Below are 22,554 nucleotides of genomic sequence, written 5' to 3'. Positions count from 1 at the left end.
AGGTGAACTCAATGTTGTCTTTATGCCCCAACCTCCTCCTCTTGGCCATGGCAACCTCGCATATTAAGGTGAGTTTTCGGTTGTGGTAACAAGACCCAAACCTTTTCTTTTTTCATGCACATTTTCTTAACTTATCCTCTTTATTTTTACAAGGTGCGCTTGGGGCCCTCACCATCAACCAGTTCTCAGTTGATCTGAAGTCCCAAGTTGATGACGCGAATAAGAAGCTTGGAGCTGTTAGAGTCAAGCTGCAAGCTTGAGATTCAAAGCTAGTGTTCGCCATGGAGGCTCAGGCGGCACTTCGTACGAAGGTTGAAGTCCTCTAGGAGGCCTTGAGGGTATTCCTGGAGGGTCACAAGTCCAATGCTTCTCAGCTGGCCACTAAACAGCGTGAAAAATTCGACCTATTGGTCAGAGTCGCCTATTTAGAGGCATAGGCCAATGAGGCGGATGCTTGCTTGGCTGAAGTGGAAGTTACAGTTGTCGAGGCGGAGGCACGCTCCAGGAAAGTTGGGGCTAGGGCGACATGGGTTGAAGCTGACATGCCTATGAGAGAAGCGGTTGCTGTGGAGGCTTACAAGGTCTTCGAGGGGCATACGACAGAGCTGGAGAAGACATTTAGTACCCGTTTCCAAAATTGTCAGGAGGAGGTTCAACATTAATACCTTAAGGTTGACTTAGGCTATTTGGATGAAGATGCGGCCTCCGCAGCCGAGGATGCTGCTAAAGTTCCCAAAGCAATCGCTGTCATGCCCCAAACTCAGAAAATGGGCTCACAGAATTCTTGATCATCGAATCCGGTGCCGACAACCTCCATAGTACCCCATTCTCAGCTCCCAGCGCCCATACGCTAAATTCCGATCCTGGGATCCTACAAGGAGGATTTTCCAATGTACATTTATCTCATAAGAAGCATAACCACAAGTTTACCCAAATCACAAAGGCAACATCATCATCACATATCCACTAATATAAACAGTTGAATACAGTGCTAAAAGGGAAATACATATATCAAAAATCAAAGCTCCAGAGACAATTGCACGCTCCAAGCTCAAAGCTGCTGCAACCTAACGCCACAAGCATGCATTTATAGTATATAAGCTTACAGACAACTTAGAGGGTGGTGTAAGTGTGTGCGTAGGGTAAGTATTAAGTATGCAATATCAGAGCAATGCAGAAACATGCTGTTAAGTCTATAAATACCTTCAGCCTTATCCAGGCTATGCGATGCAAAAACATAATAAGCCAATATCATATACTAAGGAAACAATATAGATCAATTATGAAATGCGGAGATATAGTAAGCCAAATATGATATACTGAAGACATAATGCAATATGCAAATCTTGACGAGTCCACGAATATCGTCAACCTCATCTAGGCCATATAAATGCAGAAACATAACAACCCAAAATGTCATATGCCGCGGATGTATTATAATATAAGGTGCGAATGAAATGACCAAACTGGAGTGTGAAGTCAGGATGATAGTACATAGTATTGCAAGTTGTGGTGTTCATCACAAATGACTTCTATCCAAACCAGTCCCATACTTAAATTTGGATAGCTAGACTCAATATAGTAAACTCCTGATCTCAGGTTGGTCGAGCGCTCTAACCGAAATCTTGGCAGTTGCAAAGGTATACATAACAATTAGTCACGCACCACCAACCCGAGTGGATAGTGAATGAATGGATAAATGAGTAAAATATTGAGTATGCAACTCTTGCTCAATAAGTCCACGTATTAGTATTGTACATCTTTGGGATATCACCGGGGTCTAGTACACTCCACACCGGCTACCGCCTCCCTAGCCGCACAGCCATGCAAGTGGAAAATACCTCACTACCCGTCTGCTAGTAGTATACCAATGCCTACCCGGCTCGTCGATAGCGGATCCATTTGTGAGCTGGTTAAACTCAGCCTAGCTTACAGCCCCCTCACTTGGGCGGATAAGGCCACACCCCCTTTCAACCGACCACGACATAGTGGGAGACATGACCTACTGGTATTCGGCACTGGGGTGCTCATGTATCTACTCGATCTAGACGTTGGAGCGTCTCCTGGCCACGGAGGTTTAAGGACTTTTACCTAGGGACGTCTATAGCACCCCATATAGAAAAAGATTTTTGGTGTCCCATCTGACCATCCACAATATGATTGTGGAGGCTACGGCCCTGATATCGCTAAGATGTACAGTAGCCATATTATAAAATATGAGATGCATGAGTCATAACAACCAGTCATGTATTAAACCTGTGTGTACCGCACGCTCATATGGGGCAACTCCGTCTCTCGGGGAGTCCCATAGTAATTCGCCCAATGGCATATGCTATGATCAATCACTCCTCAAAATAAGCATACATATGATGCGTATGGGCATAGATCATGGAGCTATACTAAGCATGTTATATGATGATGATGTACTCTCCTCATGTCAAGGATGTGCCTAGATGGCCTACTCATATCAAGAATGGACCTAACGAGGCTTAAGGGAAGGTCATAGTGTAGACATTTAATCATCATTGCCGATTAATGTGGACATTCAACCAACATTGCTCCCAATGAGTGACCCACATAGAGCGTAACGTATAGTGGGCCCATGGCCTCACACAAGGGCCTCATACATAACATAATGGGCCTCACACAAGAGCCCAATATACATTACAATGGACCTCACACAAGGGCTTAATATACTTCTCAACGGGCTTCATCATACGGGCCTCGTATACATTACAATGGGCCGCATCACATGGGCTTCATATACAACACATTGGGCCTCTAACATGGGCTGAATATACACCACAGTGGGCCTCATATCTGGGCCGCATATACATCACAATGGGCCACACCTCATGGGCCTCACCACATAGGCCTCATATACATCACATTGGACCATATACACGGGCCACATACACATCATAATGAGTCTCATTATATGGGCCATATATACATCACATTGGGCTTCAAATACGGGCCGAATATACATCACAATGGGCCGCACCTCATGGGCCTCAAATACATCACAATGGGCCACGCAAATGGATGACATAAACGAAACACGTACAACATGATGGGCCCACGTGGATGGCCGGTGGGGTGAAACAATTATATCATGGTGGGGTCTACATCTAGGGATAGATGGACTTGATATAAAGAACATCTCAAGGTGGGCCCCACCCGTCCAGCAATTAGGATGGCGTGGATAAAATAGATACATTATGGTACGTCCCATAGTGCGTCCAGATGGACGGTGCTGATATACAATGTAGACATTAAGGTGGGCCCCACCCCCGAGAAATAGATGGATGGTGTGTCTGCAAAGCATATACATCATGGTTGGCCCTCACAGCACCATCTAGATGGACAGTGTGGTTGTAAAACACATGCATCACGGTGGCATCCCACTGTCCAAATCAAGTGGACAGTGGGGATATAGAATACATAAATCATGGTGGCCTCACGTGGGACCTATGGATGCACAGAGTGGATACAACACTACATCAGGGTGGACCCCACCAACAATGGATAGACGATGTCTATATAATACATACATCAGAGGTGGGGTCCACTATCCCGCCCAGTGGATGAGCGTGGAATAACAGATACATCATGGTTGGGCTCCACGCAGCACACCATCCAGATGGACGATGTGGATATAAAATACATATTTGAAGGTGGATCCCACCCCCACACCACGGCCTACCCAAAATAGGTGGACGGCATGGGCGTACAGATACATTACGGTGGAGTCCCACAACACCGTCCTAATATCTCTAGATGGTGGAGATGTAGAATACATGCATTAAGGTGGGCCCCGCCCCGCACGTACAACACATGTGGGTGGGTCCCACGCATTAAGAAAATGGGCTGAGTGTGAGACCTGTATCCTAGTTCGTACCATTCCGTAGACTTTCGCGATCCTCCCAGTCGAATTTCGGCAACCGGTGACTTTTAATCGGCATTTGTGCACGACCCTAAGTCATATCCCATAGATCTGAGTCGGCTCGACCCGAGACTTGTATCCTTACAACCGTGCCATCGTTGCGGTTCTAACGCCGTGTCTCGCACGTCAATGCGATATCTAGGCCAGGAGTTGTGGGGCCACATATATTTTGAGGAAGCGCCGCGCGTTGTGAATTTTGAGAGAATCTCTATCCAAACATCACATCAATTAATCAAGTATAAGCAAGTACACAACTCATCCCTCTCTTACCAACAAAGCATGACACCTATCTCTCTCCCATTCCCAAAGTCAACTCTCACCCATCCCTTCCTTACAACAACCATCCCTCTCTCCTTATATCTCCTCTCTCTCTCTCTCATTTTCCCTAGCATTTTCAAAAAAAAAAAAAACAACCAAGAGAGAGTGGACGTCCAAGCTCTCCATGAGAAGAGCCATGTGTGATCCAATCCCTACCCCAAGATCTCCTATCTCCGCCCTTCAATCTTCATCTTCCACCATCAAAGGGAAAGCCAAGGAGTTTAGGAGTCCAAGGAACCAAGGAGCGAAATCGGTGGGTGATCTAGGATTCTTACCATTGATTTTGATGATTTGAGGGCCCACATGTGGTGAGACCCATTTGATGTATGCATTGTAAGAAATGGAGGGCCCATGGTAGCGGGGTCCCTCCCCTCCATCACGATCTCTCTCTCTCTTTCTCTTATAATGCTGTGTGGCCCACCTAATATGTCCAGACATCCAACTGTCCATCCATTTGGCCTGACATGGGGCCACCTTGATGATGTATTTCATCTAGGCTGTCCATCTGCTAGACGTTCAGGACGCCTAGATGGGAGTATGAAAATCACAAATATCAGCTTTATCCTATGGCTGGTGGGTCCCACATGTGTGGACCCACTAGATGTATGTATTGTATATTCATACCGTCTGTCCAGACGGTGAGACCCACCTTAATGTGATATTGTATCCACACCGTCCATTCCTGGACGGTGAGGTCCCCTTTATGGATGTGTTGTACATCCACCGTCCACATGGGACGGTGGGACCCACATGATCTCAGCACGTGGGTCTGACCATGAGGTATGTTCATATCCAACCATCCACTTGCATCCACGTCAGCAAAGTTCTATGGGATTGGTCATGAGGTAGGCGTTATAGTAAAACCATCCATGTGGGACCCACTCCATATGTGCTGCACATTTGGAGGTAGGGCCCACTAGATGTATGCAATGTATATTTACACCATCCATTTTGGACGGTGCCACGTGGGGCCTACCATTGATGTGTTTTATGCCCCAGCCGTCCATCCTTTCTTGGATGCTGGACGTTGGATTAAATATAATATATATATATATATATATGTATATGTGGTGGGCCCCACGTCGGACTCACCTGTGTGAGAAGATTGGCTGGTGTATTGATGTCAGCAAGTGGTGTGGGTCTGATCATGTGGTATGTCTTCCATCCACACTGTCTAGCCCTCTGGACGGTGGGACCCACCTCATGTATATATTGTATATTCACACCGTCCATTTGTTTTCTGCTGTGTGGGACGGCCGTGATGTATGGGTCTTATCCGCACCGTCCGTAGGATGGGACCCATGTGATGTATGTGATTTATATCCAGGCTGTCCGTCCATTTCTAGGACGTCAGGCCAGCCATGATGCAGTGTTGTGTATCTTCACCGTCCAAATTACTGGACGGTGGAACTCCATGATGAATGTGCTGTAAATCCACACCGTTTGGCGATGGATGCAGGGCCCACTTACTTTGTGAATGTAGGGCCCACCATGCTGCATGTGTTTCATCTATGCTGTCAACTTGTGCGACTCATTGTGATATATTTGAGGCCCATGGAAGTGACCCATTGTGATGCATTTGAGGCCCATTCAAAATGTGCAAGGCCCACCTTATTGTGATGTATATATGGCCTTTGAATAAGTCCCATTGTGATGTATATATGGCCCATTAGTGAGGCCCAATACAAAATTTGTGTGGCCCATATGTGCGGCCTAATATGATGTTTGTATGGCCCAATATGATATTTGTGTGGCCCATATATGTGGCCCATTGTGATGTATTTGAAACCCATGTAATGCGGCCCATTGTGATATATTTGAGGCCCAAATATGAGGCCCATTGTGATATATTTGAGGCCCATAGGATGTGACCCATTGAGATTGTATATGGCCCACCGTGATGTGGCTCATTGTGATGTATATAGGCCCATGTGATGCGGCCCATGTGATGTATTCACGACCCATTTAGTGAGGCCCATTGTGATGTATTTATGATCCATTGTAACATATTTGAAGCCCATAGGTTGTGGCCCAGTGCGATGTATATCGGCCCATATGATGAGGCCCAACGTGTTGTATATAAGGCCCGATGCGATGTTTATGTGGCCCATATGATGAGGCCCAGTTTGATGTATGTGAGACCTATATGATGAGGCCCATTGTGATGCACATTGGGCTCTTGTGTGAGTCCCATTATATTGTATGTGAGGCCATGGGCCCCACTATATGTTAGACTCTATGTAGGCCACTCCTTGGGAGCAATGTTGGTTAAATGTCCACATTAATGGGCAATGATAGTTAAATGTCCACATTGTAACCTTCCTTTAGGCCTTTGTTGTGCTCATTCTCATTATTCTGGGTTAACCCAAATTATTGGGTCCCATTGATGTTGCATGGTCCATTATCGCCGTAGACGGATGGTTCCGTGCTACCGGATTTGTAATATCCGCGGCCGAGGGCCGATCCTTATATTATGGTTTAGATCAGATGTTCATCTATGGACCCCGCCTTGCATATAACATGATTATCAAGGCCGATTATCGATACCGATTATGAGTATGTGACAGCATAGCATTATGATACATGCCTATACGCATCATCTGCATGTTTGTTATGAGATGTGGTTAACCATTGTATATGCTATAGGGCAGGTTGTTTATGGGACTCCCTAATAGGCGGAGTCTTCCCACATGAGTACACAGTATGCACAAGATTGATGCATGATTAGACTGTATGACTCATGCATCTCGCATTTTGTGACATGATCATTTAGCACCCTAGCGACATCAGGATTGCGGCCTCCGCATGCATATCATGGATGACCAGATGGGATACCAAAAATGTTTGGTTTGAGCATATGGGTACTTGGGATGTCTGTGGGTGAAAGTTCCTAAACCTCTGTGGCCATGAGACGCTCCACATCTAGACTAAGTGGATATATGAGCGCCTGAGTGCCAAATATTAGTAGGCCGCGTCTCCCACTGTGTCGTGGTCAGTTGGAAGGGGGTGTGGCCTTATCTGCCTAAGTGAGGGGGCTGTAAGCTAAGCTAAGTTTGACTAGCTCATAAATGGGTCTGCTATCGATAAGTTGAGTAGGAATTAGTATACTACTAGCAGGCGGATAGTATGGTCTCTTCCACTCACTGGGCTATGCGGCTAAGGAGGCGGTGGTCAGTGTGGAGTGTACTAGACCTTGGTGATGATTCCAGAGATGTACAGTACTGATATGTGGACTTATTGAGTAAGAGTTGCATACTCAGTATTTTACTCATTCATTCATTATCCACTCGGGCTGGTAGTGCGCAACTAATTATTGTATACCTTCACAATGGCCAGGATTTCGGTTGGGGCGCGTGACTAATCTGAGATTAGGAGTCTACCACATTAAGTTTGGCTATCCAAATTTAAGTATGGGACTGAAGTCTCTTGTGATGGACCCCATAGTCTGCGATACTACGTACTATCATCCCGACTTCATACTCCAGCTTGGTCATTTCATTCACACCGTATATTGCATTACATCCACGGCATATGGCATTTTGGGTTGTTATGTTTCTGCATTATATGACCTAAATGAGGTTGATGATATTCACGACTCATCAGGATTTGCATATTGCATTGCATCCTTAATATATGATATTTGGCTTACTATGTCTCCACGTTGTAGAGTTGTTCTACATTGCTTCTTCAGTATATGATATTGGCTTATTATGTTTTTGCATCGCATAGCCTGGATAAGGCTGATGGTATTTATGGACTTACCAGCATGTCTCCGCATTGCTCTGATATTTCATACTTGACACTTATCTTGCGCACACACTTACACTACCCTCTAAGCTTTCTATAAGCTTATGCATGATAGATGCGTGTAAGTGGCATTAGGTCACAACATCGTTGAGTTGGGAGCGTACAGCTGTCTTCTGGAGTTTTAATTTTTGATATATGAATTTCTCTTTCTGCATTGTATTCAAATGTTTATATTAGTAGATATGTGATGATGATGTTGCCTTTGTGATTTAGGTAAACTTGTGGTTATGCTTCTTATGAGATAAATGTACACCGAAAAATCTTCCTTGTAGGATCCCAGGATTGGAATCCGACGTATGGGCACTGGGTGCCGAGAATGGGGTACTACGGAGGCTGTCGGCACCGAATTCGGCTATCGGGAATTCTGTGAGCTCGGTTTCCAAGTTCGGGGCGTGACACTGAGGCTATTGGATATAACCCATACCTCATGGAACTCACAAAACTAGATGACGTCAATGCAGTAGCTATATAGGAGGTGGTCCCCACCGTTGGATGGCTTGGATGAAATGCATAAATCAGAGGTGGGTCCACATGTACATGGCCCACCATCCATGACCTGGACAGTCTAGATAAAACACTTACATCACAGGGGTGTCCCACCGTCCAGCAGACTGGAAAATGTGGATAATCAACACATCATCAAGGTAGGCTCCACTATCCATCCAATTGATAGTGGATGGCATGGATGAAAAGCATACATCAGGTGGGTCCACACATGTGGCCCACCTACTTTACATCTAACTGATATTTGTGTTACCCCAATTGTCCAGGCTTGCTGGATGTCATTCTGACGGACGGCTTGGATGAAATTTGGGGGCCTGCTAGGCCACTACTCCTATTGGGCTGGACGATGTGGACACCGTCCACACATCAGAGTGGGTAGCAAAGGAGGGAGGGAGGGAGGGAGAGAGAGAGAGAGAGAGAGAGAGAGAGAGAGAGAGAGAGAGAGAGAGAGAGATGACGGTGAAGGAGGGAGCTCCGCCATTATGAGTCCCTTCAACGATACAATGCATACATCAAGATGGGTCCCACCATATGTGGGCCCTCAGATCATAAAGAAATCGATGGTGAAAACCTAATATCACCCACCTATATTACTCCTTAGTCTCTTGGCTTCCTTTGCTCCTTGGCTTTGATTTTGATGGAGGATGATGAAGGTTGGATGGCTAGAATGGGAGATTGGGTGGTAGGGAGTGGGCCACACTTGAGGTTCTTTCTCTCCTTGGTTGCTTGGGAGTGAAGAGAGAAATGAGATAGAGAGAGAGAGAGAGAGTGATGGATGAGAGAGAGGGATGGTGATGGGTGTAAGGAAGGGATGGGTGGAGAGAGAGAAAGAGTTGACTTTGGATGAGAGTGGTATGGGTTGTCATGCCTTGTTGGTAAGAGAGGGATGGGTGTTTTACTTGATTAATTGATGGGATTGATTTGATAGATTATAAAGATTCTCTTCTCGGGATTTGCAACACGCAGCATTTTCTGAAAATAAATACCGGCCCACAATTCCTGGCCCGGGTATCATATAGGTGCACAAGGCGTGGCATTGGAACTGTGGTGACGGCGCGGTCATAAGGGTACAAGTCTCGGTTCGAGTCGACTCTGATCGATAGGATGCAACTTGGGGTCACGCGCAAATGCCGATTATAGGTCACAGTTTGCTGGAATTCAAAAGGGAGGATCGCGGAAGTCTACGGAATGGTACGGACTAGGATACAGGCCTTACAATCGCTCCCAAGGCCGAGGAGCCCACGCATACATAGGCTTCCTTTATTTTTGTATTTCAATATTTTCCTTTTAGACAATAGTCTTGTAATATTTTCTTTGTTGATAATAAAGAATTTTTGCTCAAATCTTTTATTTTGTCTGATATTTATGTAACGTCTCGTATTTTTGCCAACTTGGAGTTAGATGTCCTTGGGCAATGGGTCTATCATAACACCTTATCGACATAGGAGGGAGCGATCGAACTTAGCGACGTTAAAGGACCCTAAGACCAAGCCATCCGGCTAATTTGAACACCAAAGTCTTAGCCTAGGGTTTAGCTATAGAAGTGACCCCTCTTTGCTCTCATGAATCATATAGAAGCCCCAGGGGCTTCACCTAGGGCCATTTCTACTTACTTATACCCCATTTCTAGTTCATTATACCCTTTCCACTCTCAAGTCATCACCCCATTCTCTTACCAAGTTCTTAAAACTCAATCCCAAAGTCTCAAATCCTCCTTTCAACCCATCTCCTTAAAAAATCTCACCTTTCACCACCTTATTCTTCAAATCTTTCTAAGTACTTTCATATTTGACACAAATCTTAGAGCTCAAAGGATGAAAAACTATAATTAAATAAAAATTTACTATAAATAGTAAAAATATAAATAAAATGGGTTTTTGACCATTAACTTAATGGAATCTTGGGAAATAACTAGGTTATTTAGATAGAGTAGCTTCTCGTACCCCAAAATTATATATTGCACGTCGAATAACTCATTTCAGTTTGTAAGATACACCGGTTTTAAATATCAAGCGATAGCCACCACTAGACACCACCGCCAGATCGGCGGCATGCTGCCGCAGACTCTAATGGACCGCGGTGGTGTACCGCCGGTGCACCGAATTTCGATGAACCCTCGCTGAAATTTTCTGTGATTTTTTGCATTTTCAAGTCGACTTCAAAAAGTCATATCTCCCTTAATATAACTCCGATTCAGGTGATTCAAAAGCCAGATTGAAGCTTGATAAGTCTAGTTTCATATAAAAATAAATGAAAAATAAATTTTTTTAATATAGTTAAATCTAGGATGATGTAACAACTATTCAAAAAATTATTAATTCGGATAGCTGGTACTTCCAGAAATTTTAGAATTTTTCTAAATGTGAAATTTAATGAAATTTGGTGGAGTAAAGTAGACTTAGTGGTGAACTACTAAAAAAAAAATTAAAATAATATACTAACTAAAAGTGCCAAAACAAAACATAGAACTACCCGAGGACCGCATCCTTTCGCATAAATTAGACGGAATTTAGTTAAGTACTAAACTAAATAATCAGTGGATTAAGCTTGGGCCACTATTTTCACAAATGAGAAGGCCTAAAACCATTAGTACCACTGACTCAACATCACTTAAAGACATAGGAGAAATCCTAAGAGCTTGTCGCTGTCGGGAGTACATTGAAACCCCGTATTGGACCTGGACTGCATGTCGAGGATCCGATGACCGCGAAACTATAGGACTACGTCCGTCCTACTGGGCTTGACAACCATCATGGGAATCAAGCCCAGATAGTGTCCAGAAATGCACAACTTGAACCCTAAGTGAAGTGCATGAGAAATGCGAATATTTTTAGAAAATGGAATGAAACTTAAGTAAATTGGGCCGTTCACTCTCACGCGAAATTGAGGATTTCGGACCGTCAGTTTCTGACCAAACTTCGTCCATGGGAAAAGAAAATTTCCATGCACGTATAACTGTAGTCCTGATTAGGTTAGTATGACTGTTTATCTGATACAGACCCTCCACGACCGATCGGCTTATCCGATCACACCGAAATCACGTCCTGGCATATATCCATTGTCAGGGAGCATACCCTAAAATGTAGGTGGGTAGTGGGTCTCCCTATCAACCCCGTTTGTCAAAAATAGTTGCCCAAAGGGTATAAACCATGTATATGGTGGCCTTGGGGCCATTGACATCATTTATGGGCTTATAAATAGCCCTTATTTCACCCCACCTCTCTCATATACAAATTTCTTCAAAACCCTAAGGGAGAGAGAGAGAAAAGAAGAGAAAAGAGGAAAGAGAGAAGTGAGATCTTGGGATATCGTTGCAGGAATGCTCTCCCATGACTCCATGCACCGAATCACCTCCCCATCGCGCTACCAAACCTCTTCCAGTTACGATTTTGGGTAAGAAAACCTAATCCTAATCTCGTTGTAGAGATCTAGGTTGATTGTTCGTCAATCTAGCTAACCTATTTCATCATTTAGGTGCCCAACATTCCGTTTTTGGAAATGTAGAGTTTGAACCGAGTCTGAATCGAGTATTCCGACAAAAGGTGTAGACTATAAACGCTTATGTTATGGTTATCAATGCTTTCTATGTCAGCTAATGATTTATGTCTGACTTGATTGCTGCCGTATTGTCTTAGATACGTCGATTTCAGTATAATATACATGTACGAACTATGTTAAGTAAAAGATGCATTACATGTGTTTGTTGAAATGTTTGAATGAACATTTAAACATGATTTGTGCTTGCCATGATTTTTGATCTAGGATTAATCATTGCCATATGCATGTTAATCTCTTTGTATAAGGAATTGCTAAAATATATGTTGTAACTAGCCTAGTCTATGTATCTAGTAAAGTGTAGTCCAAGTGTTTGATGAATTGTCTGAACGAGAAATTGTTGATGATTTGTATTTATTACAAGTATTAAGATGGGATGCTTAATTGCCTTATACATATGTATAGTTTCTTTTATGTAATCATATCTACCTCTACGCACTTCATCGATAAAATGCTTGTGTTTGGTGACATGATCAATGTGTTTGATGAAATGCTCAAATGAGGAAATTACTTAGATTGTTTGTTAAATGCTGAAATGATAATCACATGTGTTTATTCGCTGCATCTGAGTAAGATTGGGACTACAAAGTAGCCCAGGCAATCAGTAACAGTCCTTGTTCGGGTGGACGAATTAGTCTCGCCACAATGGTTGAACTCGATGAATCTGGGTCGCATGACGATTGTCGATAGTGGTTAGGCCACGAGGGGTGCTTATGCACTCCATGTCGATTAAGTCAGCATATGCCCATACCAATCGAACTCGCCTAACAAACTGATTGGCCTATTGTGTGTTTACCATGTATGGATATTACTGCTTGAATTTAAGGTACCCCTCACCAATGTAAATGCCCATTTTAACTATGGTATCATGATTTACTAAGACTCATGAGCCGGGCATGGTGGTATGGGACACCGTGTTCGAGCTGTCGGCTTACGCTGGTGTGATGAGCCTCCCCATAGTGACTAGTGAGCAACCAAGACTCGTGAGCCAGACATGGTGGTATGGGACACCATGTTCGAGCTATTGGCCAACACTGAGGTGATGAGCCTCCCATAGTGACCGCGAGTATAAATTCTTGAATTTGCCTATCGATTGCTTTTCATTAGGAGTGATGCCCTGCAACTTGCCTATCGCATGTGCTTAATTAGGAGTGACGACCCTAGATGGATTGTAACGCCCTGAAATTTGGGGTTCGAGCATAACTCAGCTCCCGAGTTCCAAAACATCACTTATGCAATATATGTAATGATGGATTTATGTTGTTTGTATAAGTGCATAAAACATGGAATAGATTAAGCCAAACTGCAAACATAATCCAGGGATAAGTGAAAAACGCAAGCGGAAGAATTCAAGAAATATATGTGTACATGTGTAAGTCCCTGTGATATGTATGCTCTGCTAGGTTGTAATGACCTTGGAAATTTTGTGCTAATCTTTCCTTAAGTAGTTGTTTTTGGGGTAATTAGCGCTATGCTCGATTGCTTGTGAAATTGCATCAATCACTTTAAATTGTATCTGCATGGCTCAAAACCTATAGATTAGTTAGCGCTACGTTACTCTAAAATCTGGGATTCATCGCTATATCCAGTTGTTCTGGGGAATTTTTGGAAGTTTTGGATCGGACCTGGATCGTGCGTCGAAAGTCCGATAGCGATGATCTTAGGCTGTTGCGGTCACCATGTTGGGCTTGACCATCACCTCGAAAATCAAGTCTAGGTGATGTTCTGGGTCGATTTGATTGAGTTCGGAGTGAAGAGTGTGAGAACAGTTGGAAATTTAATGAGCTTTTATGAAATCTGAGTCGTGTCGCTTGCGCGACGATTTTAAGCAATCTGACCGTTGGATTCTGTCCCAATTTCACCCTCTGATCAGGGAAGGTGGCCCAGGCATGTCCTTGTGCATGTGAACCTGATCAAGATTCTATGACCGTTGATTTGAGTGTGGTCCGCCACGGCTGATCTGAAGATCTGGTTGGTACGAAAACTTAGCTTGACCTAGATCTATGGTCAGTGAGCTTAAGTCCGACCTTTCGTGGTTATAGGCCCATCAGAAGCGCTTCGTTGGATCGTGAGAGGCAGGTTTTGGTTATACCCTAAGTATACCTTGGCCCTGGGGTTATTTTCATCAATATTAGGCCTATTTATAGTCCTTAAACCCTAGCTCTATTTTCCATACGAATTTTCTCTAACCCTAGCTAAGAAAGAGAGTGGAAAAGAGAGAGAAAGTGAGAGAGAAGTTGGTGAATCATCTTAGATTCTTTCTTATTCTTCTTCATCCTTGAACCTTCACTTTGAATCGTTATTCTGAAGGTTCTGAGTTCATCTTTGGGTAAGTTAACCTAACCCTAATCTGTGTTAGAGCTTAGAATAGTCTTGGTGTTGTTGTATCTCATTTCTATTCTTGCTTTAGGGTATTCCATCGCCGTTGACGAAGACAACTCATCTGAAATCAATTCGGTGTTCTTTTCTGGCTTAAGGTGCGGACTTTAAGTGTATAGGTTATGGTTTTCAAGGCTTTTAATCCCAGTTAGTGATTTATTCTTGTTATGGATGAGATTTCACATGCCAATGTTGTGTTTACGTTGCTTTCCTGATATGCATGTGTTACTTTGAGATTTGTGTACTCTATGTGTATGTATAAAGTACCGTATGCGTATAAAATATGAACATGTGATTGCCATGATTATTTGTCGTGTATGTATACTAGATGTATGTATGACAACTCCTTGGCAAAAGGAATTGTCCAAATGTGTGTTTTTCAACATACGTCATGTATGTTGTATTATGTATTCTAAGTGTTTGTAGAAATGTCTGAATGATCTAAAGTGTGATGTTTCAACCTAGTATGGGCGTTGAGAAGCGATTCTCAACTCTCCCACTAGTGTGTGTGATTTCCTTCTTGCAAGTTACATTCCTTGTTGTTTAAGTTCAAGCATTACTTATGCTTACATTTACATTAAGTTGATATTCTTCAAGTGCTTATGTACCATGATTTGAGTTGTTGTTCCTTTACTGTTCTACATTCCATACGAATATCTGTTGTAGTGAAATATGTTTGGGACTATGAATAGTCCAGAAAATCGGTAATCTGCCTTAAGATCGTGGCTGAGGTTGCTTTCGCCACGTAGGATATAATTAGACGAACCCGAGTCGTATTAGAGTTGGCGGCAGTGGTTTGGCCACGCGGAGTGTTTGTGCACTCTATATCGTTCAACCCAACGTGCGCTCATGCTAGTCGAGTTCGTCAAGTAACCCGATTGTCCGATGTATGTTCACCATGTATGGATGCTACTACTTGAATTTAGGATACTGAACTTACCAGTGAAATCCTATTAACCATGGTACCTTGATCTGCTAAGACTCATGAACCAGACATGGTGGTATGGGACACCGTGGTCGAGCTGTCGGCCTATGCTGGGGTGACGAGCCTCCCCGTAGTGACTAGTGAGCAACTAAACTCGTGAGCCGATTATGGTGGTATGGGACACTATATTCGTGCTGTCGGCCTACATTGATTGGTGACGAGCCCTTTGTAGTGACCTCGAGCATACCTGGATACCGCATTGAGGTGATGAGCCGAACTGTGGTAATAAAGGTGTGATAGGTGTGCATTGATTGGTGACGAGCCCTTTGCTACGACCTGAAAACATATGATCATATGAGATGCCTAGGATTGATGACCCTAGAATGGATCACTGTTTGGATGGTGATATGAGGAAGGTATCTTAGCTTCCCAATCCTGCTGTATGAAAAGGACTAATAATAACTTGATAATCATATCCATGCACCGCATTTGCATGTGCTTTGTAGATGTGGCGCACTTTGAGGTGGTGTCATGCGTAACGTAAGATGAAGACGCTGAGGGTGTATGCGCGAGGGCACGCATCATTTTGCATACATCCTTACATTAATAAGAGTACTTAGGTTATGCTTAATTGTTCTGCTTTATCATTACTACTTGATTGAACTGATAACATGTTAACCAGTGCCTTATTGTTCCACTGAGTTGATCACTCACTCCCACGTTTCTGGGGCGGTGTTAAACACCCACCAGACTCTGTCTTAGGTTCTGATGTTGCAGATGTGGATGCGACTTCTGAGGCAGAGCGGGAGATGGATGATGATGAGGCTGCCTTCTCTTATATGCAGTTTTCAGACGAGTTCTAGCGAGCCTTGTTCTGATGCGCGGGATTCTAGGATTATTTTTGGGATTTAAATGATGTAACTTGATACTTGTAATTTTGATAAGTAACACTTTCATACGACCTGGTTGGTATATGTATTTCAGGGATTTGCACTTGTACACATATATTTCTATAAGTCTTCCGCTTGCTTTCTTCACTTATCCCTGAATTATATCTGTGTTTTGGCTTAATCTATTCCATGTTTTATGCACTAATACAGTCAACATACATCCATCATTAAATATGTTGCATAAGTGATGTTTTGGAACTCGGGAGCTGAGTTATGCTCGACCCCCAAATTTCAGGGCGTTACATAGGTCATAATACAAGTGTTTATCTTCAAAATACAAGTATCAAAATGAAGTTATCAATCCCAAAAGAAAACCCAGAATTCCCGTCGATCAGGACATGACTCACATGAATCTGCCTGAGAACTGCATAACAGAAAACGCGTCCTCATCATCCTCGAACTCCTGCTCTGCCTCAGGGGTCACGTCATCATCTGCATCTAAGATAGAGTCTGGTCGGTGTTGAAACACCATCCCGGAATGTGGGAGTGAGTGATCAACTCAGTGGAACTATACAGTAAAAGTTAACATGATATCAAATCAATCAAGCAGTAATGATAAGGTAATACAATTAAACAATTCTAAAGTACTTTTGCTAATGTAAGGATGTATGTATAAATGATGCATGCCCTCGCCTGCACTCCCTCAGCATCTTCATCTTACGTTACGCATGACAACCTCCCGCAGTGCCAACGACTTCTACGCACATGCAATGCGGTGCATAAATATGATTATCAAGTTGTTATTAGTCCTTTTCATACAGCAGGATTGGGAAGCTAAGGTACCTTCCTGATATCAATTTCCACACAGTGATCCATTCTAGGGTCGTCAGTCCTAAGCAATCTCATACGATCATATGGTTCTAGGTCGTTGCAAAGGGTTCGTCACCAATCAATGCACGCCTATCATACCTTAGTTACTACGCTAAGGCTTGTCACCTTAATGCAGTATCGCGGTATGCTTCGAGGTCACTACAAAGGGCTCGTCACCAATCAATGTAGGCTGACAGCGCGAATATAGTGTCCCATACCACCATAATCGGCTCACGAGTCTGGTGTGCTCACTGGTCACTACGGGGAGGCTCGTCACCCCAGCATAGGCTAACAGCTTGACCACGGTGTCCCATACCACCATGTCCGGCTCATGAGTCTTAGTAGATCAAGGTACAATGGTTAACGGAATTTCATCGGTAAGTTTGGTACCCTAGATTCAAACAATAGCGTCCATACATGGTGAACATACATCGGACAATCGGGTTACTTGACGAACTCGACTAGCATGAGCGCACGTTGGGTTGAACGAAATAGAGTGCGCAAACACTCCGTGTGGCCAAACCACTGCCGACAACTCTAATACGACTCGGGTTCGTCAAACACATCCTTCGTGGCGAAAGCAACCTCAGGCACGAACTCAAGGCCGATTACCAATTTCCTGGACTATTCCATAGTCCCAAACATATTCCATTTCAACAGATATTCATATTAACACTTTAGAACAGTAATGGAGCAACAACCCAAGTCATACAGTATGTGTGCATTTGAAGAATGTCAACTTAACATGGATTTCAACATAAGTAGTGCTTGAACTTAAAGAACAAAGAATTTTAATTGAATGTAGGAACTCATACATGCTAATATGAGAGTTGAGAATCTCTTCTTAACGCCCGTAAATAGATAATATACTACACTTAATCATTTAAACATTTTTACAAGCACTTAGACTACATATTCCAACATATATGACGTATGTTGGTGAGAACACACATTTGGACAATTCCTTTTGCCAAGGAGTTGCCACACATACAACTGGCACAAGTACATGACAAATAATCATGGAAAACACACGTTCATATTATCTACGTATACGATACTTTCTACATACACATAGAATACACAAATCTCAACATAACTCATATATATTAGGAACGCAATATAAACATCGCATTTGGAATGTGAAATTACACCCACAACAATAATAAATCATTATCTGACATTGAAAGCCTTGAAAACCATAACCTATACGAATATAGTACGCACCTTAAACTAGAAAAAGCACACCAAACTGATTCAGACGATATGTCTTCGTCAACGGTGACTAGATAACCTAAGGCAAGAATAGTAATGAGCTACATCAACACAAAGACTATTCTAAGCTCTAGAACAGACTAGGGTTAGATTAACTTACCCAAGGATGAACTTAGAATCGCCGGAATAACGATTCAGAAGTGATAGTTTAAGGATGAAGGGAAACAAGAAAGAATCTCCAATGATTCACCAACTTCTCTCTTACTTTCTCTCTCTTTTCCTCTCTCTCTTTTAGCTAGGGTTTAGGAAATTCGTATGGAATAGAGAGTGAGGGTTTTAAGGTCTTTATATAGGCCTAACATTGATGAAAATTGCCCTAGGGCCAAGGTATACTTAGGTTATAACCAAATCAGGCCTCTCGATTCAACGGAGCGCTTCCGGTTGTCCTTGTTTCACGTGCGGTCGGACTTAAGCTCACTAACTATGGATCTAGGTCAGACTGAGTTTTCGTACCGATCGGATCTACAGATCAGCTGTGGCGGACCAATCTCAATTCAACGGTCACCGAAACTCGATCAGGTCCACAAGCACTATGACATGCCTGAGCCACCTTCCCTGATCCGAGGGTGAAATTGGGTCAGAATCCAACGGTCAGATTGCTTTAAATCATCGCACAAGCGACACGACTCAGATTTCATAAAATCATATTTAATTTCTCACCGTTCTCACCCTCTTCACTCCGGACTGAAGCAAATCGACTCAGGACATCATCTGGACTTGATTTCTGAGGTGATGGTCAAATCCAACAAGGTGACCATAACTGTCTAAGATCATCACTATCGGACTTTCGATGCGCAGTCCAGGTTCGATCCAAAGCTTCCAAAAATTTCCAAGAGCAACTGGATTTAGCGTTGAATCCCAGATTTCAAAGCAACATAGCACTAATGATTTTACAAGTTTTAAGTCCTGCAGATCAAATTTAAAGTGATCGATGCTAATTTCACAAGCAATCGAGTTTAACGCTAATTAACCCACAAATAACTTCTTAAGCATTTGAGGTAGTACTCGGGTCTTAGCACGAAATTTTTCGGGTCATTACATGGATCATTCGGTTCAGGTCAATGATATAAAGGGAGGTACCCTAGCTTCCCAAACCTGTTGTATGAATAAGCTTAATTAAGTACTCGGCTAACACGACCATGTATCACATTGCATTAGTTAGGATGTGCTTTAAGGCGATGAAGATGCACCATTTTGAGGGAGTTCTGTCATATGCAAAATAGGTTATCGGAGTCGCTTGTGAGGGAGCTTTGATGCGAGAGCATGCATCATTACTGGCACTTCATTACTGCATTAACAAGAGTAGTTAGGAAGTTATTGTTATGTTGCTTTATCATTACTACTTGATTGAATTGATAACATGTTAACTTTTGCCTTATAGTACCACTGAGTTCGCCACTCATTCCCACTCTGGGACGGTGTTTTAAAACACCGACCAGACTCTGGTTTAGATGCAGGTGCTGATGAAGTCTATGCAACGAAGCAGGACTTTATGGATGAGGAGGAGTTCTCCTACTTTCAGCTATCGGGCGGGTCAATGTAGACCTCGCGCCGATGCGCAGGGACTGCAGGGATATCTGGATTAGTTGGACACATCTACTTTTCCACATTTTGTATATTTTGAAACAATTTATGTATATATTGAGCCCGGTTACATATTTATACTTTGGAGGTTTGTGAACACTTACATTTTTAAATATATATGTTTCAGACTTCCGCTTGCCTAATTTAATTATATCCGGAGTATGATATGTTGTTTTAGTATAATCCCATTCATGTTTAACTCATTAATATGGGTGAAATATGAACATCATTATCCATATTGCATAAGTGATGTGCTGGATCTCGGGAGCAGAGCTTTGCTCGACCATCGAAATCTGGGGCGTTACAGTTTAGGATATGTCATGTGGCTTGTATATCTCATTTATTGTGTGCTAGTCACTTTGGGATGGTAGGTCGATGGTCAAAAAAACTTTTCATTTCATTAATAAAGGGGGTTACAAGTAACGGGCACCTGAGGTGCATTGTCAACTTAGTACACTTAGGTGTCCCTGTAGGATTCCTTAGATTAGATCCTATTAGTAGTGGAGTTTCAGGTGTTCGACATTCCATGGAAGGGGTAAAGCTCGTCCCTTCATGTCCTCCAACTAGTATGTTCCTGGTCGAACTATACCTGCGATCCTGTAGGGTCCTTCCCAGCTCGATCGTAGGGCTCCTAAGCCGGGTTCCTTGGTACTCTAAAAGATTTATCGGAGTACCAAATCTTCTGCTCTGAATCTTAGCACTTTAACCCTTGAGTTGTAATATGTAGCAGTTCTCTACTGATAGGCACCGACTCTTACTCGTGCTCTCTCCCTGAGTTCTTCAAACAAGTCTATATTTAACAGCAATTGCTACTTGTTTTCTCTTGTATTGAATAGTTTATTTTCCCTAGTGGTCCGATATGCTCATAAAATATGTGGTAGTTCCTCCACCCAAGCTCCTTTTAACGTTTCGAGCTTGGTTTTGAAGTGACTTTTTATGATCTTATTAAGTACCTCTACTCGGTCGTTGGCTTAGGGTGCCTAGGTGATGCAAAAGCGTTGCAAATACCGAGCTTTTTGCATAATCGTTGAAACCTGGCCTTTTCAAACCACCTACCATTATTGGTAATGATGTGTGAGGGATGCCAAACCTACCGACAATGTTTTTCCAGACGAAGTCAATCGTTTTCTGTTTAGTGGTTCGAGCTAAATGCGCAGTTTCAGCCTACTTAGTGAAATACTCAACAATGACAATGGCAAACTTGGTTTATCCGTTACCCTTTAGCAAGGGCCCAATAATGTCAACCCCCCACTATGCAAAAGGCCAAGGCCTGCTCATTGGAGTGATTTACTATAACACCTCGAACTTTTTAATACCCGAGTATTGAAAGTTCTTGAGTGTTACCATGAAATTTAACTTATTATATACATATAAACGATACCAACCTAGCTATCCTAACCTTGCTTTTATTCTCCAATGTGAATCTAACCATCGAAAATGATCTCTACTCATCGATCAAACCATTTGACCATTGTTTTAATACATTCATCATATGATTTTTTTTGGTCAGCTTGTTCGTACACCCCACTGTTAGTTGACACTTCACTGTTAGCCACCCCCATTAGGGATCAATACCAAGACCTCAGTGTTGAAATGAAGTATCTTTCACTCAGTCTACCACTTGAGCTATGGATCAAGGCGTCATTCATATGATTTGACTATGTACCTTTTCTTAAACGAATTGGCGAATAACTCCTTGTCCATAATGATTTAGACATAAGTTCTTTTATAAGAATTACTTAGAAACGTGCTTACAACCATGTAAAACTATTAGATTTCCCAAAACTCTCATGTCAATAATAATTATGAAAATGCCATTAACTTAGACCCCTAATTCCAAATCACATGGTTTCCATGATCCGGTTCATGTGAAACCTTATATAAGGCCTAATTATCATAAATTAATTATACACCTCGAATCTCAACCCTCCCTTAGATCATTGTAAAAGTGACCCAATTGACAGATCAGCCCCTCACCGTTGATTTTGGTGTCCATCGAGTGAAGAAAGGTCTTGGGTAGTCGTAGTAGAAAAGTTCCCTTCATCTATGCCTATATGATCTTATGAACAGGTGGATGACAAATAAACATCACTGTAGGGCCTATAAAGGATTTAACGATAGAAATCATAATACCACTGTTTCATGTAGTATGATCCACCTGATCTTTGGATATGCATCCATTTTTGGGCTCAACCCCTTAAATTAGATGGAGAAACAAATGGATGGTGTAGATTTCTCAAAGGAACATCACTATGGCCCCAAAGTAGTCCCAATGTGCATGGTACACACGCACCGACTCTAAGGCCCGTATCCTAGTCCGTATCGTTTCGTAAACTTTCGCGATCCTTCCCGTCGAATTTCGGTAATCCGTGACGTATGATTAATGTTTGCGCATGACCCTAAGTTCTGATGGGGGCCTACGTTTTCGTGGCCGGTTATGTGTTCCTGACATCCCTGACTTGAGACGTGAGGTTCTCGAGTTAGCCCATAGTTCTAAGCTTGCG

Source organism: Magnolia sinica, chromosome 7 (genome assembly GCF_029962835.1).
Source record: "Magnolia sinica isolate HGM2019 chromosome 7, MsV1, whole genome shotgun sequence".
NCBI classification, from domain to species: domain Eukaryota; kingdom Viridiplantae; phylum Streptophyta; class Magnoliopsida; order Magnoliales; family Magnoliaceae; genus Magnolia; species Magnolia sinica.
Note: the sequence above shows the minus strand (reverse complement) of the source record.